Source organism: Balaenoptera ricei, chromosome 20 (genome assembly GCF_028023285.1).
Source record: "Balaenoptera ricei isolate mBalRic1 chromosome 20, mBalRic1.hap2, whole genome shotgun sequence".
In the NCBI taxonomy this organism is placed as follows: Eukaryota; Metazoa; Chordata; class Mammalia; order Artiodactyla; family Balaenopteridae; genus Balaenoptera; species Balaenoptera ricei.
Window position 1 is genome coordinate 495,834 of NC_082658.1, and position 18,133 is coordinate 513,966.

Consider the following 18,133-nt stretch of genomic DNA (forward strand, 5'->3'; position numbering starts at 1 on the left):
CCTCGGACTGCCACCCTCCTGGACCTGTGGGCTTATTCAAACCCATGTGTTTTCAGGCTAGATCCCGTCAGGCCTGCGCTCACTCGGGTCACCATACTGGGTGGCCTCCCCCTCTAGAATTTGTTCGGGAACCAGCCCCGCTGATGAGTGTATTGGTATTTACGACCTGACTTGGCCAAAGCTTCCGGCCCCACACGCTGACAGTTAGCCAGTTATTCTGAGAACATTCTTTTCAAAACAGTTGACATGACAAACAGGCTGAGAGGTTCCTTTGTCCACAGCCACCTCTGGAACTGAGCCAATGCTCAAAGAGCCGAGCCGAACTCCAGGGGAGGGGTCGGCAGTGCAGGCGGCGGAAACGCTTGAGAACGGGGCTGGGGAAGGTGGTCAGTGACCGCTTGTTCTGCCGCGAACGTGGATCATTGTGCTCTTAGCAAAGCGGAGCTTTTCATTCCTAAAATATAACTGCCCTGTGCAGGAGCTCGAAGAAAAGGCAGCCTCTCCAGCAGAACTTTGCTGCCAAGCGCCCTGCCGTGGAATGAAGGCTTTGGATCAGGGTAGGTCTGGCGACTTCCGACACCACCTTTCTTTTCATCTCCGGCTTCCTGTGGCTGCGGGCTGCCCGCTGGGGTAGGGGCTGAGGCTGCCCTTGGCCCCCTTGGGGCTGCGCTTGCCACTGGGTGGGAGAGCTTGCTTTATTCTGCAGACACCTTTCTGGATCATGGAAACCGACCGAATATTGGCACTCTGCTTCCTCTTTTGGCGATTCCCACTCTCTTTGTTATGGAAGAGCTGCTGGGTCTTTGCTGCTTTCCTCTCCGAGGCCGTTTCTCATGAAGAGGAAAGGGAAGGTCATTGGAGTCGGGTCACTGAAGCTTTCCGGTCCTGCTCTGCCACTGGCTGCTGTGTGGCCTTGGGCTAGTGGCCACACCTCTCTGGGCCCTGGTGAAATGGGGAAGGAAGCACCTGCCTCATCGTGGGGCTGTTGCACAGATTCAAGAAGCCCAGGCAAGGCACTGACAGGAGGCTTCCAAGAGCTAAGGTTTCCTCAGCACTTCGTGAGCGTCAGTCTCCATCCTGAATGCCTAACCCATACTAATGCACCTGATTTTCTCCAGAACTCCTTGAGATAGGTACTATGATTGGTCTCGTCTAACCGAGGAGGTAATGAAGGCTCAGAGAAGGTGAGTCCTTCTCCCAGGGTTGTGCGGGAGGGAGCCTGATTCTGCACCGCGGCAGTCAGCTTCCAGAAGCCACACTTATAATTTTGACTTTACTAAGTAAGTGGTATCATTCTGTCCCCATAGGAACCTATGACTGTGGAGCTTCTGGGTGACAAAGACATTATTAAAGTCGTTGCCGTCCTTTGCGAAAACCCTCTTGGAGATCTTGCTGTGGCCAGAGAGCTGGGCCGGTGGCACACAGTGGGGTAGGGAACAGCCCTGGGGCATGTCACTCAGTGCTCCTCCGGTACCACCTCCTTGTAGGGCTGCTGTCAGACTGGAAGGAGATGATCTCTGAGAAGTGTGGTCCCAGCTGACCCCAACCACACCCCTCACCCATCTCCTTCAAATCTGATGTCACTGCTAGATGCACATAACACGAACTGAGAAGTCACGTTTATTGTGCAGATAAACAAGGCAGCCGAGACTCTGGGGCCCTCTTGAAGCGGTCCGAAAAATCACTGGTGTCTTCCTGGGCGTGTCTGCCACAGTACCTGTTTCCCGGCACAAGGGCCGTGCCCCTCTCAGGCCTCCTCCACCCACCCTGGCACAAGGCAGCACCAGGCAGAGTGAATTTGCAGATGCTTGCATCTGGCTCCGTACTCGGCTGGATCTGATAACAGGCCGTTTCCACATAAACAGAGGATGGATAATGAATTGACTTCCTAGAGGAGCTATTTCAAATGCTCTAGATCTTTTAAAAATTCAAGGAGAAGGCTTCTCTGGGCTGGTGCGGTATCTGTAGAGAGTGCTGTCGCCTGTGGGATGGCACTGCCAGGGGGCTGAATTGCCTGCCCTCAGCCTCCACCCAGAGACAGTTCTGCAGGGAATGGTCCTGTGCGTCTCAGCTCCCTGACCTGCGTCCTTGCTGGGCTCTTCTGCGTGTCCAGCTTCAACAACCTCTGTCCCACAAGATGGGTTCATGATGGGATATGATTAACAGAAGCTCTAATTTACTGAGCAGTTAATATGCCAGGCACTTTATAACAAGAAAGATGTTGTCATCCCCATTTTATAGATCATAAAACTGAGGCTCCAAGAAACTTATTCAAGGTCAAAGCTAGTAGATAGAAGAGCTCGTGTTCCAGTCTAGAACTGGCTGTCTCCATGGAACATATTCTTCCCACAGTGCAATAGTTTTCAACACTGGATACCCTTGACAATGGCCTACCCTAGAAATGTACGCCCCACTCCCAGAGATTCTGACCACTCTGGACACACTCAGGGCATCAGTAATTTTTAAAGCTACCAAGGAATTCCTAATGTACAGCCTGGGAAAGAATCAGGGCACAGGGCCAGCATGGCTTTGGACCCAAGTTCTCCTGGAAAGTGTTTGATTCTCAGCTGAATTCATCGCTGGCACCTGCAGCCTGGCTCAGTCTCTGTGCTAACTAACAGGGAATGGCGGGAGGGTGTGTGTGTGGTGGTCCTGGCATCAGCTGGGCTGGCTATGCCCTCGGATCAGTGGGGAAGGTAGCTATTAATCGGGTGTGATCTGGGAGATTCTATGAGGCTCTCCCTCCGCCCTGGGGTGGGTCACGCTGTCTGGCCCTTTGTCTGCCTTTCCGCCCAGCAGGTGGGAAATGCTCCTTGGTGAGGACAAGGGGGCTGTGGCTCTACCTCCAGGCCACCTCCTGGGATGGGAGAGCCTGGGGAGAGAGCCAGCCCCTCCCTTCCAGCACCCTGCGCCACAGGTAACGAGGGAGCCGGTTCCCACCCGCGTGGCTTACCTGGGAGAGTGGAGGAACTCTGGCATCAGATCAGAGGGCTTGAAGGATGAGAAGCAGGTGGGGTTGCTCTGAGGGTCCTGTGCCTGGGCTCCCACGGGGGCTCGGAGCTGTGGGACACCAAACGGCGGAGGCACCCTGCTCTCTCGCAATGCCCGGACCCCATGCGCCAGGGCATCCCAGAGCTGGGTGCCCGGGCTGGGGGCTGCGGGGCTGCCCACCCTGGTCTCCTCTTCCCTCTGCCTCGGCCGATTCCCAGCAAGCTGCCCGCTGCACTTGCCAATGGAGCCAGATGCTGCTTTGGGGAAAATACCTTCTGGAGTTTGTTGTCTGAGCCCTCCCAGCTGACACCCACGGTGGAGAAGATGTGTCAGGATAAATGGAAAATCTCTTCATAAATATTTGGAAAAAAGCAAAAAGGAAGAGAAAAAAGGAACTAACCTTTTGGGATGCGTTTGGAAGCATCTTAGTGATGGCCCTAACAGATGGGGGAAGCAGGTCGTTAACGTTCGTCACTTTGCAGGACGGTCCCTGCAAGAGCAGCCAGGGGCCGTGTCTGGCTCAGGCTGCCCGCACCGAGGGGCCCGTGGCTCGCCCGCGGCTCCGGGGGGAGGCCGGGCCTGCCTGGGTCGCCAGCAGACGCCGAGCACACTCAGGTGCCGACTGCCCTTTATTCATAATGCACAACTGTGTCTCTAAACCCAGCCGCCTGGGACTTTCTTACAAGTGCAGCACGGGCTGAAGAGGCTTCTAGGGGAGCCCCTGGAGAAGAGTAAAGAGGCCCTGGGGGCTGAGGCGCTAATAGGGTAGAGCTGGCACCCGTGCCAGGAGGAGAGAGCCGCACACCTGAGCTGGGAGGCCCCTGAGCTGGGGCCTCCACCTCCCCGGGGACTCGGCTGAGGAGAGACAGGGCGTTTTAAGGCCGGTCAGTGTCGTCAGCAGTCCCAGGCCCTCCCAGGCCTGGAGACCACCTTCGCTTCACCCCTGCCACTCCCAGTTCCGGACACACCAGCCCGTGCGTCCCTGGAAAGAGAAGCCGCCGCTCCCAGCTCCACGAGGCCTTCCGGCTCCTAGCATGCTCTCCTGCCTGCCCTCCTGCAGGGTCACCTGCCCCACTCAGGGGCCCGATGCCCGTCCGTCCTGGGTCACAGGAGGCGGACCCGTCATACCGGAGGAGAGGATGGTCCGCCGGGCAGCCACTGGGATGGGCAGGGTCTCCAGAAGACAAACCCTGGGGAGAACTTCCTTGGGAGGAGTGGGGGTCCCTAAATCTAAGCGTCGGTGCCTGTGGTTAACTTGCGAAGGCAGACGTGCTCCGGGCACCTTTGCCCGGGGGGTGGGTGCACATACTGCCCTCCCAATCTGTAGTGACTGCCGTTCTTTAGTCTCCATGGTTGGCGCCATCGCACCGGGAGAGGGGCTTCTGCGCATCTGCAGTCGGGGCCGGGGGCTGGCGGAGGAGGCTGCGGAGGAGTGATGGGGCGTGAGGAGATGTCTGTCCCCCAGCATGGAGTGGAGGCCCCGGGGACCTTGACCGAGACATTCGGAGGAGCATTTCCTGTTACCTGTGTATCAGTCAGGGTCCTGCAGAGGAGCAGATCAATAGAGCACATACCTGTATGTGTGTAAGAGGAGATTTAGTGTGGGAACTGACGCACAAATATAGAGGCTGAGAAGTCCCACGATATGCCATCTGCAAGCTGAAGAACCAGGGAAGCTGGTGGTGAAAACCAGTCTGAGTCCCAAGGCACAAGAAACCAGGAGCTGTGCTGTCTGAGGGCAGGAGAGGACTGATGTCCCAGCTCAGCAAGAGAAAGAGAATTCGCCCTTCCTCCACCTTTTTGTTCTATTCGGACCCTCACAGATTGGATGATGCCCACCTGCGTTGATGGGGGTGGCTCTTCTTGGTCTCCTGACAAGTGCTTTGCTTTTTTTAAAAAATTTATTTATTTTATTTATTTTTGGCTGCGTTGGGTCTTCGTCGCTGCACGTGGGCTTTCTCTAGTTGCAGCGAGCGGGGGCTACTCTTCGTTGCGGAGCGCGGGCTTCTCATTGCGGTGGCTTCTCTTGTTGTGGAGCAGGGGCTCTAGGCGCACAGGCTTCAGTAGTTGTGGCACGTGGGCTCTAGAGCACAGGTTCAGTAGTTGTGGCGCACGGGCTCAGTTGCTCCGCGGCATGTGGGATCTTCCCAGACCAGGGCTCGAACCCGTGTCCCCTGCATTGGCAGGCGGATTCTTAACCACTTTGCCACCAGGGAAGTCCCGACAAGTGCTTTTCTCTTCAGGAAACACCCTCACAGACACACCCAGAAACCATCATTAACCAGCTGACTGGGCATCCTTCAGCCCAGCTAAGATGATGCAGAGAATTAACCATCACAGCCTGTCTCTTCCTCAAAGTGCAGATGTTGGAACTATTAACTGCTTCCGGAAGGGTTTAGAACCTTCGAGCTGGCACTCGTTTCTCTGTCCATCTCGGCAGGAAGAGGGCTTCAACCACAGGCTGGGTCTGTGTCCACCGGTGGGACGTGAAGTCTGCCTTTCTGCGTCAAGTTCTGTCCGTGTATTGACAGTGAGTCAGTTCTACCAGACAGAAATTCTGGGCTCTGGACACAATTCTAAAAGATGGACTTAGAGAAACTGATGATGAATTAAAAACACCCTGAAAATAGGGCTGGTTGAGAAGCAAAGGATTTGCTTTCTTTCTTTTTTTTCTTTGTAGTAATACATCATTTATATATATATTTTTTAATTGAAATATAGTTGATTTACAATGTTGTGTGAATTTCTGCTGTACAGCAAAGTGATTCAGTAATACATATATACATTCTTTTTAAAAAGATATTCTTTTCCATTACGGTTTATCACAGGGTATTTGACACACAGTAGGACCTAGTTGTTTATCAGGATCGGCTCTCTGAGGGAGCGCCTGACTTACACTTGGCTGTTCATTCAGCCGACCTCGTCCCACAGGTTCCTCCTGGTGTCTGGCCCTGGGCTGGTCGCATTCTCTCTGATGAGTGATTAAGCAGAGCAAATGTGATGCATTTATTTATTGACCCAGGTGACACATGTTGTGGGTTGCATGGTGGCCCCCCCAAAAGATACGTCCGTGTCCTCACCCCCAGAACCTGTGAAGGTGACCTTATGAGGAAAAAGGATCTTTGTAGGTGTCGTCAAGGACCTTGAGACGAGACCATCCCAGATGAGGGGCAGGCCCTAGGTCCAGGGACAAGTGTCCCTACAAGAGAACGGGGAGAGACAGAGGGGCAGAGGACAGTGGGGGGCCGCTGTGAGTCCAGGACGGCCAAGGTTTCCAGCAGCTACAAAAGCTGGAGGAGAGGCATGGGATGGGCTCTTCCTCAGAGCGTCCAGAAGGAACCAGCCCCGCCAACACCCTGACTTTGGACTTCTAGCCTCCAGAATGCAAGAAAATACACATGCGACGTTTAAGCCACGCAGCTGGTGGCAACTTGCAGCCCAGGAAACTAACGCCGCGCACCTGTGAGGCCCAGAGGCAGGAGGCGCTGGGCTGCCCAGTCGGAACCGCAGGGCCCGGCCCTCGCAGACCTTCTGCTCTGGAGCAGGGACAGACCTGCAGGGGACACTGTGCCCAGGGCGCTGGCACCACGGAGTCTGTCTTCTTCCAGAGCTGCTTCTTCACCTGAACGGCATCGCCCGCTCTGGCTGACTCACCTCCCCCGGACGCCCTCGACCTGCGTCCTCTGCAGTCACTCACCCTCGGCAGCCAGAGGGCTCTGGACAAATGCTAGTGACTTCGCTCCTGCTGGACGCCAGGTCCCAGATCTCCCAGCCCGGAGAGTCAAACACTAAGGCCCGACCTGGCCCTCCCGCCCCTGCTGTCCTCTCCCTGCACTGCTGGCCGAAGCTCACCTTCCCTTCTCAGCCTGCAAGCTCTTTCCCAGCTCAAGGCCGTCACACACCTGGCTTGCTCTCTATCTAGCAAGTTCTCTCTTCTCCTTGCGGGTCTCGACTCTTGGTCTCGACTTCAGTGTCACCTTCTCAGAGAGGCCTTTCCAGACCGTCCGGCCGGGGTTGAGCACCTCTTTCTTCTTCCTCATGTACTTTTCTTCTCGGCTGTGATCGCCACCATCACTTAGTGATTAAGAGGGGAGACGTTTCATGCCTGTCTTTTCCACACACGGCAAACCCCAGGAGGGCAGCGGCCGTCTCTGTTTTATTCAGTTCTGATTCTCCACCACCGAACGTAGGACCTGGCAGAGAGAAATGCTCCATAAATATTTGCTGAGTGAAAAGGTAAATGAACAGCTTCCTTGAACCATATGGGGGAGGGGAGGAGAAAAAAGAGCCCCCACTTAGGTGGCAAACTTCTCCCGAGACCCTACAAGCTTATTGTCTCATGACAGCAGGCTTGGAAATGTAATTACTTTGTTTTTCTCTCTCCTCCAAAAGCCTTTTTTTTTAAGTTTGTTTTTTTTTCCCTGGGGAGTAAATATGTGCATTAACCCTTAAGGCAGCAGCAGGAGAAGGGTTTGCGGGTTTAGAGCCAGCTTGCGGAAGTCAGTCCCCCAGAAGGAGAAACTTCCCGTTCAACAGAACATTGGATGAAAGTTAAAATGCACTTGCAGAAATAAATTGGTTGCTATAGCAACTGGTCCTGGTTCTCCCTCACAAGGAAAACATAGAAAGACGAAAGGGGGAAAAAAAAAAAAAACAGAGTTACCTAACTTTGGTCTAGGCTTGAGAGAAGGAGCTGTCCAAATAGAATCAGCGACAACATTGTGAAATGTTCACATCACCAGCATAAAATGACGTTTGCGTGCTTGCATCGGTCTGGCTGCTGGGCTGTCCTCCCCAGCCTGATCTGTCATTTCCATTGCTTCCCTGGCTCCTACGGGTGGCAGAATGTTTGATGCCCGCCTGACAAGGCTTCCCGACCCTCTCAAAGTGGTACAGTTTAATACAGCTCCTGTATTAAAACGCTCCTCTGTGCCAGGTCCTTTGGTAATGAGTAATCTACTTCTAGAAGACTCTCCTGGTAAATTCAGATTTTTATCGATATATGGTTTCCCAGGGTGGCATCCACCCACCTGCGCTGGGAGAGTTCACCGAAAGTATCAGACGGGGGAGTGAAGTCTCAGAGGCGATTCTCAACGGTGCGTTTGGGATTCGTGGGGAACAGTGACCTGCTTACGGGGGGAGGGCAGCGACGGGAGGGTGCGGGCAGGCACCCTGACCTGGCCACGTTGTTGGTGAAATGCAGGGGTCCTCGTGAGGGGACAGCCCAGCCTCGGCTGGTTTTCTCCGAGCAGATTATCTGTAGAGCGTGTGGTTCTACAGAAGCACTTTTAAGTGACAAAGAGGCACAAAGAATGTTCGTGATGAAGGCAGTTGGGGGTGGTGGTCCGTGACGTTTGTAGGTTCATTTCACCCTTCGTCTTTGTTCAGCGTGCGTTTATCGAGCCCCCTCTGTGGGAAGCAGAATCACGGCTCCGCGAAGAAGCCCACGTCCTAATCTCTGGAACCTGTGAATATATGTATATGTTATGAGATAAGGGGGTCAAGGCTGCAGATGGAATTAAGGCTGCTAATCAGATGACCTGCCCGCAGGGGGTGATCCTGGATTAGCAGGGTGAGCCCAGTGTAATCACACGGGTCCTTGAAAGCAGAAGAGGGTCAGAGTGACGTGATGTTGAAAGAGCTGAACCCGCCGCTAACTCTTAAGATGAAGGAAGGGCTGAGCCTCGGAAGGCAGGCGGCCCCTGGAAGCTGGAACGGACGGAAACGATGCTCCCCCAGAGCCTCCGGAAAGGAGCACGGCCCGGCCGACACCTTGACCTCAGCCCAGGGAGGCCCGCACAGCTGTAGGATCATAAACCCGTGCTGCTTGAAGCCACGAAATGTGTGGTGATTTGTTACAGCAGCCCCAGGACACTCCGAGTGCCAGGGAGGCGTGCTACCCACATCCCCACCCCGGCGTTACAGTCCAGAGAAGGGACAGCCGGGCCTCTTGGGGGCCAGTGGGAGAGGGGCAGGGGGAGGACAGCCCGGACCAGGGAGCCGGCAGGGGTCGGGGGCTGGGAAGGCCGCAGAGACGCGTAGCCCTGAGCCCGCAGCAGGGCTGGTGAGCTCGCCTAAGCGGCTTGAATTCCCTCTGAGAGCTGCAGGGGGGCCTCGAAGCTTCTGAGCAGGAAACTGACATGTTTTGATGAACCCGACCAGAGGAATCAGGCAGACGCGAAGCAAGTCCAAAACAGAGCCAAGTGGATGGAAATCAAAGCTCGTCGGGGCCCTGGGCCGAGCCGGGGCGCCCTCCCCTCTGCTCGTCCCAGCTGAGTCTGGACACCTAGGGTTGCCTGACCTGCTGCAAATAAGTCCTACAGCTCCGGGGACCGTCCTGCACCCCAGCACACGCTTTCCTCTCCTCAAGGGGCCCCGAGGCAAAAAGGCAGTGGGCAAGGAGCCGTCGTCACAGGCCGAGCACTGGGCCTGCCGGCCCTTCATAAATTAAACGTGAACTGTAAAAATTGAGTATTTAAGGCATAATTGCCATGATTTTCTAATATAAAAAAAGCAGGAAATGGATCACCAGCCAGAATGAAGACAGGCATTTAATGCATTTCTCGAGCCTGCTGACAAAGCAGTCCCCGGGGAGGGGGCGGCCTCGGGCCACTCGGGGCTGCAGCTGGCTCTCCCAGGCGGACGGACACCCCCAGGCCTGGGGGCTGCTCGACCGGAGCCTGTCCTTGGCGGGCTGAGGCCTGGGTGGCCCGAGCCGGGAAGGAGCAGCAGGTTGCTGCCCTGGTGAAGCTCGGGGCCCTGGGCTGGGCTCGGGCTCGGACTTCGTGTCCGAGTTTGCGTGGCGGCCAGAAGGGCTCTGGGCAAGTGGGAGGTCGGTGGAGAACCGCAGTCTGGGCTCTGGAAGGTTGAGGTCAAGTGCAGACGCTCAGCTGAGCTTCTTGCCCTCAGCCGAAGCCACGGGGCCCACAGGTGGGCCTTGAGGAGGAGCCCGAGTTCACTCCTCCTGTGACTGAGCTCAGGGACCCTCAGTCCTTCTGAGCAAGTTCCCACTGTCCTCTGCGGCTCTACTAGTTGGGTCCTGCCTTGTCACTCCTTCTCCAGTGTGTCCGGGTCCCTGGGTCACCGTGGTGACACCACCATGTGATTCAAACCCCACCACGACCCCCAGGTACTATGATAGCAAGTGCTCTGTACACACCCTCGAAGGGTTCGGCAGTTTTCCACGTACACGCTGTCAGGGGCACGGTGAGGCTTCAGACCCAGGTCCCTGGCATCTCCTGAGCCAGCCTCTCCCCTCTGTCCCAGCCACCGTCCCAGCCTCCTCCCCGCAGTCCCCAAGGGTCCTTCTTAGACCCGTCCTGGGGTGGGCTTGCTCTACCGAGAGGGGAGATTTCTGGGGTTTGGGGCGGCCACTTTTGGAAGCAGCGGCATTCAGGAGCGGCGTTTTGCGGCCGCCTTCAGAGCTGGGTTGTCTCCCAGCCAGACCTGCTTCCCGAGTCATCGCGTGCTTGCCAGACTGAACAGCAAAATGCAGGTGAGAGGCCTGGCCTTGCTCCTGGTTTGGGGGGCCCTCTCTTTCCCTGTCTTCCTCTCCTGTTTCCATCTGGCTCACACCGTCTCTCACCGGCACCCTCCAGCACCAGGCCCAGAAGACACACATTTTCCTTCGCCAGAAGCCCCATCCCTTCACAGACAGCGATTAAACTGAGCTACAGGTACCAGTCAAAGGCTGGAGTCTGCCTTCAGAAAGCTCCCAGCCAGGAGGGGAGGCAGACAGGTGACAAATTCTACATCCAAGTGCTGTGACGGGCAAGGCAGGGGCTGAGGGAGTCCAGCCTGGGCGGAGGTGTGGGGAGGGAGGGGACAGTTATGCAACCCCCCACGATGAGCGGAGCACAGGGGAGACTTCCAGGCCAGGCGCTCAGCACAGGTCTGCTCAAGGGAGGGAGGAGCGTTTGGGGAGTCGGGGGTGGTGGGGACAAGCTGGCAGGAGGGGAGAGGGCTGAGGCTGGCACGGACTCAAGAGTTGGGTCGAAAAGGATTTTGCATCTTTTCTTGAAAGGGTGGGATGTCATCGAAGGAACTTAGGAGCAAGAAACTGAGCGACATGGGCAAACCTTTTGGAGAGCTGAAACTAGCATCAGCGTGGAGCAGAGAGCAGAGGGTTCTAGGAGACCCTGAGCTGGGAGGCTGTGGGCCTCTGGGCAGGAGAAGGTGCTGGCTTGGGCTGGGCAGGGGCAGTGGGATGGAGAGGGGGAGAGACTTGAGCTTGGACCGGGTGGGGGGCGGCACTGGGAGTTTGTCCCGGACAGAGGTTTCCATAAAACCGAACCGAGAAGGAAACAGCAGAGGGACAGCAGCCACTTACATCCCAGACCGTTTCCCGATCCCTTCTGGTCCCGGGACACACACCGTGTTTATTTTCGTGCCCAGCTCCAGCTCTCAGGATGCATCACTCAGAATTGAGTGAACAACGCCACCCTGACACTGTGTGATTCATGGCCCCTGTGAAGGGCGCTTGGGAAGCTGGCGTGGCCTCTGTGGCCACTGGCGTCTAATTGATTGAATACATCAGCTAAGGAACTGCCGTTTCCTCAATGAAACCTAAAATCGCATTGACACTGCAGCTGCAGCTGAGAAGGGCTTCAACCGTCCAAATGCTTCAACAGAGGTGGGCTTGCTGGGACTGTCGCTGGAGTTTATCACCGCGCCCTTGAGCTGGTGTCGCCTGCACTTCCCCAAGGGGAGGAACAGACACAGGGGAAGCAGTGAGCTGTGTGGGAGACTCTTTAGAGGGTGACGATGGTCACTTTTCAGAAAACAGGCCCCCCTGCCCCCAAAGCACACACGCACGCGCACACGCATGCAAGCACACACACGTGCACACACACACACGTGTGTGGCGGGGCTAAGACAACGAATGTTCTATGAGCAGCTCTCATCTGAAGGGAACTAACTGATCCCACTTTTCGTTTTACCAGTCCATTAATTCTTTATTAAGCCTTCTTTTACGACTTGGGAGGCTTTGGGGCCGTGTGGTTGCATCACAGGAGAGCTGTGTAATCCACACGATAATCATTTATTCACCGGCAGGACAAAGGGCGCTTTGTATCGTTAAGAGTAGCCCCTGCTCTCACCCCGTCACTCCTGTCTCACGGGAGACCGGTGTGCCAAGCTCAGAGCTCCCTGAGTCATCTTCCCCTCTGAGAAGAAAGAAAGGGAACAAGATGCCTCAGAGGAATCTCAGAGATGGATCCCAACTCGCCGTCACCTCCCCTCAAGCATTCCAAGACAAATGGTAACATTTCCGGGAAAATCGCGCTTCAAGATGGTTCCCTGATGGCAGGTGGCTTGAGACAGAATTTGTTCCAGGAGAAGGGACTCAGCTCTGTCTGCACGTGGGCAGGGCGTTCTGCTCCCCGGAGCTGCTGGGCAAAGTTCCAGGAAGCCGGGTTGTTAAGCAGGTTTTCAGAGGCTGAGGTCACTGCCGTTCTCTCCTCTGCAAAAGCACAAGACGTCAGCTCCCCCCAGCAGCTGACTTCCTAGCTCCTGAACGCACGGCCCCGTTCATTCACTCACTCATTCACTCCCTACTCCACACAGTTTATCACGTCCCTGCAGTGTGTCAGGCACTGGGGTACAGAGATGGATAACGCACGCGGTCTGCTTGTCAAGGAACTGGCTTTCTGGTAAAGGAGGAAGGAAAAAGCAGGCCAGTAAAAGAGCGATAGAGCGTGGCGTGAACAGTGAAAGAAGCGGGTCCAGATCCCACCTGGATCTGGGCCGGCCTCTGCCCCGGGGCCGGGGGGACAGAGTATGCCAAGGCTTGGGGTGCGTGGCCAGATGGCGACTTCAGGGAACCGTTAGCAGAAGTTCAAGGAGAGGAATGGCTGAGGTTCGCGAGCCAGGTCTTGAGGGCTCTGTCCGCTTTGCTAAGCAGTTTAGGTTTTATTCTGGAGGCAGTGGGGAGCCTGTACAAGTTTTGAAGCCAAAAAGGGACACTCCTCAATGTGCAATGTATGCATTTTAGAACGATCCCTCTGGCTGCAGTGGGGTGAGGCTTAGGAGAGGGAGACGGGCAGCATGAGAACCTGACCTTTGATGTGGGCAGTGAGCGTAGCCAGGAGAGAGGAGGTGAGATCTCCAGGTGACTTATGAGACATGGAGGGTGAGGAAGGAGGGGGTGGATTTTATTCCTGGGATCCCGGCTTGGGGAGCTGTATAGGTAAGATTGCCCCTATCTGTTTCGGGAACGCTTTTGGTAGCAAGACATAGAAACCTAACAGTGACTTAAGCAATAAAAGCATTTAATTATCCCATACACCGAGAAGTCTGGTGGTGAGCCATCTAGGGCTGGTTTAACATCTTGATAGTGTCATTAAAGATCTAGGGTCTTTCTTTCTGCTCTCCCATCCTCAATGTATTGGCTCTTTAACCTCATGGTTGCAAGATGGCTGCTGTAGCTCCAGACGTTTTCATGGCACTCAAGACCAGAAGAAGGGGAAAGAGGTGGTCACAGCCATGTCTGTTCCCTTTAATCAAGAAAAACAAAGTTTGGGGCTTCCCTGGTGGCGCAGTGGTTGAGAATCTGCCTGCTAATGCAGGGGACACGGGTTCGAGCCCTGGTCTGGGAAGATCCCACATGCCACGGAGCGGTGGGCCCGTGAGCCACAACTGCTGAGCCTGCGCGTCTGGAGCCTGTGCCCCGCAACGGGAGGGGCCGCGATAGTGAAAGGCCCGCGCACCGCGATGAAGAGCGGTCCCCGCACCGCGATGAAGAGTGGCCCCACTTGTCGCAACTAGAGAAAGCCCTCGCACGAACCGAAGACCCAGCATAGCCAAAAATAAATAAAATAAAATAAAAATAAAAGTAGCTATAAAAAAAAATTAAAAAAAAAAAAAAAAAAAAAAGAGAAACCAGTGAAGGAAACTTTTCAGAGGAAAGACCCTTTTAAAAAAAAAAAAAAAAAAAAGAAAAACAAAGTTTCCAGAAGATTCTGCCTATAGGTCAATGGCCATCCTTAGCTGCAAGAAGGCTGGGAATGTGAGTTTTTAAATTTCCAGCACCAATAGTGAAGGCAAGTAAGGAAGAAAGGGATTGGGAATGGGTATTGAGTCAGCAGTGTCACCAACCAAGATGGAAAGGTTCAGAGGAAAAAGCGGCAGAGCCCCGTGCCCTGGGGTGAGTGGGTCGCAGAGAAAGGGCAGCCTCTACCCAAGAAGGTTATGCGGACGTGGGTGCTGGGTGGGGGGGTGTTGATTTCCGGCCTCAGTGTCTCCTACCCACGGCTTGCCCTTCCCCTGTCTCTGAGGCTGTGTTTCCTAACTCATTCCGCCAATGGGACGCACCAGAGGGGCCTGGAGGGCAGGGGGAAGGGAGAAGCAGGGGTCTTCCCCTTCTTCTCTGTCTCCAGGGCCTGCATCTCCTTGCTCCGGTCCCAGGTTTCCCCGCTTGACCCCAGGCCCTGTTCTCCGTCCCTTCTGCCCAGCGGTGAGGGCGGCTCCCTGCTCTGCTGGCCTCGGGCACCCTGACTATCACAGTTGACTTCCCAGTGACTCTACCTCCTATGGAACCAATTCCCTGGATTCAATTCTCTCTATTTTAACTATTCAGAATGGTTTACGTTTTCCAGGTTGGACCCCATCTGAGCCGCCTGTCTTTGAACAGGCAGGGGATCAGTGGTGGTGGGAGGAGGGTTGTGTGTAGGAGTTTCTTTCTTGAAACAATGGCCCCAGTAAATAGAGGCAGAAAGAGAGCAGCGGATAGGGCTGGGTCAGAGGAAAGGGGAAGAGGGACGATGTCCTGGGGGTGACAGGATGAGAGGCCTCTCGGGAGGGACCCACGGTTGGAGACATGGCTGGGCTGGGGGCAGGGGGTGGGTACCGGGTGCAGGTCCAGCCGCTTCCAGGTTGTGCTGGAATCTGCAGTCTTTCGACCCTCCTGGAGCCGGTGCTCATGGAGCTGCAGCCACTGTTTACACCCAGAGTGAATCCGAGACATGGCAGCCGTCCAGCCTGCCTGGATGGACAGAGCAAGGGAGCAAGGCAGGAGTTCTGCGTTGGCGTTCTCTGCCTAGGGACCTACTTTCTTCAGTTTCTGCTTCCTGTGGACCTGCTAAGACGCAGCTACAGAGAGGAGACCATGGAAGTCTCTGCAATGCCCCGGCGGCAGGGGGTGGGGGGCATTTATCCATCAGTGCAGCTCGGTCACACTGCCATCATAGGCAACCCTCAAGTCCCAGATTAAACCAGTGGTTTAATGCCACAGAAAACCTATGTCTCTCTCACGCTACCAGCCCACTTGAAAGGCCGGCAGGGAGGGCAGCTGAGAAGTCCCCACAGGGGCACTGCTCCTCTCTGTCACCAGGGGCCTGCCTGGTCACAGCATCCGTGAGACCCAGCGCTGTGCACTGGTTCATAAAGCTTCCACCCAGGACCCCATCACTTCTTCTTTCTTTTTTTAAAAACTTTTTAAAATATTTATTTATTTATTTATTTATGGCTACATTGGGTTTAATATTTATTTTTTTATTCATGTATGTATGTCTGTCTGTCCGTATTTATTAAGACCCCGTTACTTCTGCTCGTGTTGCTTTGGTCAAAGCAAGTCCTGTGTGCCCAGAAAAAGCGGTGGAATCTTTGTGAACAGTCGTGATGAATGCATACCAACAGAGGTGCCCTGGAGCTGCCAGCCAACCGTGCTGAAAGTCACTCACACTTTAGTAAGAAGTAGAGCACCTACCTGGTGGTCATGGCTCTGTTTCTATCCACTAAAATGTAAGCTGCATGAGCGCAGGTGTCTATTTTGATCACTGATGTATCTCAAGCACCCAGAACTGTGACCAACACATATGAGATGCTCAACAAATATTTGTGGAATGAACGATTAACTCATCAAACCTCACAACAGCCCTGATGAAGGAGGTGTTATAATCACCTCCATTTTCCAGGTGAAGAAGCTGAGGGTCAGAAAAGCGAGTCAATCACCAGAGCTGAACACCCGGGCTCAGAAATCAGCACAGAAATCATCAGGGAAGTGAGCCCCCATTGGTCTGGAGACCCCATCACCCATCCCTCACGGACACTGCACTCCTCTGAGGCAGAATGCTGCTGCCCCCCTTTGTCAGTCTGGAAATTTCATCTGCGCGGGGATTGCTTGACCGTCTCCATCGGTTGGCTCCTATCAAGGACCTGTGTGTGCTGGACACTGTGTCAGAGCTGAACGCCAGGAATTCCCAGCGAGTGGGATCCTCCAAGACAGAGCTTTTTGGTGATGATGGAAAACCCACCCACAGAAAGTGACCACGGGGAGACACAGCCTCTCAAAGCCTCAGCAGCAACCGGCCTAGTTTTCCCAGGTTGTTCATCATCTTGGGTAGAACCAGAAGTCAGAGCTTCCAGACCTCAGTCTCACCACCCAGGGGGGTGGGTGTCTGCTGGTTCTGCCCCCAGGGCTCTCGTTCTCCTCTGTGGGCCACAGCACCCCACCTCCCCTGGAGGACCTGGTCTCCCCTGAGTGCAGCCTTGGGGTCCGGTTGATCTGGGTACCCTGCTCTCTGCTGGCCAAGGAGTGGGGTCTCCTGAGGGTGAGGTGAGGACCCAGACCCCCTGCTGGTGCTGGTTCCCTGGAGAGGGTGTCAGTGGGGTCCACTGCCCTGATTTCAGACCCTCTCTGGTTCTTGCCCCCCAGTTCTGTGAGCACCCCCTTCCCCCATCCCCTTCTGCAGAGCTCAGCCAGAGTTGCAAGTCTGCTGCATATAACCAGAAAAACCTAACTGATGTACGCAGGGTTACTGGAGGGCGACTCAGAGAGCATCTGATCCAACCGTTTTATCCTACAGCTGACCGAATTGATGGACGTAATGGCCAGCAGCCTGAGTGCTCTCTCTGAGTCAGCGCTTTTCCTAAGCATCCCAACAACCCAATAGCCCAATACGGGGCGAGCCTTTGTATCCTAGGGACAGGAGCCGTAGCACAAAGGTGCCAGCAACTCTCCCCACCGCTGTGAAGTGGCAGAGCCAGCGTCTGCCTCTGGGGTCTCTGCTGTCTTCCTGTCGTGGCTTCCCAGGGCTCCTGGGTCCTGCACAGGGGCCCATCACAGGTCTTCATCGAATCCATGGTCAACAGGCTGATGGCAGACTTGTCTGTTCCTTCCCTCCCGCCCTCCTTCCCTTCCTGCTCCTCTGGGTCCCGTGCGGTCCCCACTTTTCTGTTTTGAAGGCCGTTTCTTGAAAGCCTGCTGAGCAGTCAGGGAACGTGGGTGTCCGCTGCCCCCCACGCGGGTCCCCTGCCACCACGGTGGAGAGATCGTGCCCGTCCCCTGAGGGGCCAGGTCTCCCAGGCCCCAAAAGATGACCGGGGAGCAGCCGTGACCTCCCCTCGGGGGCCCCTGCATCATGCCCGACTCTGTAGAGTGCGCCACTGGGTAGGACGCACAGGGCAGTTCCCAGGAGGAGGCTCACTGACCACGTGGCCGCGACCGCATCCCGCGAGAGGAGGGCTCACCCCACCACGGAGCCTTTCAGGGCTCTTGCTGAGCCCCCTCCTGTCTGCCCCAAGAAGCACGTGCCCCTCCCCAGCAGCTGTGCTCTTCCTCAGCGGCGGCTGGTGCCACCTTGCTCGGGGAGGGGCTGTCCCTCTGTTAGCAGGGCTTCGACGGTGCCCCTTGTGAAGGAAGCACGGACCCCAGGATTTTCTATCCGGGCACAGGGCACTGTATAGCTGTCTATCTACGTGGCTCTTTCAGTGCTTTCCAAGAGAGGGGAGCAGAGCTGAGGGGGGTCGTGCTCTGTTCTCTGGGGGGTGGGTGGCTTTCTGTTACCTCTGCCATCACCATCCACTTGTCGGGTCCTCAGGGAGAGAGGACGGGGTGTGTGACAGTCCACGAGGCAGGTCTCACCTCCGTTAGCACCGAGCAGGGCAGACAGGCAGAAAACACACAGTGACAGGTAGAGGCCATGAGCATCACGTGACACACCGCGGGCAGCTGGGCCGACCTAGCGGCTGGGAGGCCTCCCTGGGGAGGGCACATTTAAAGTGACATCTGGGGAGATCAGGGCAGTTTAGTAGGACCTGACAGGCGGGGTGGAGAGAGAACAGGCCAGGCAGAGAATGGGTCCCCTGATGAATAGTAAATTAACATACCCTTCTGCCCTTTGCTTTTTTTCACATAACACTAAAT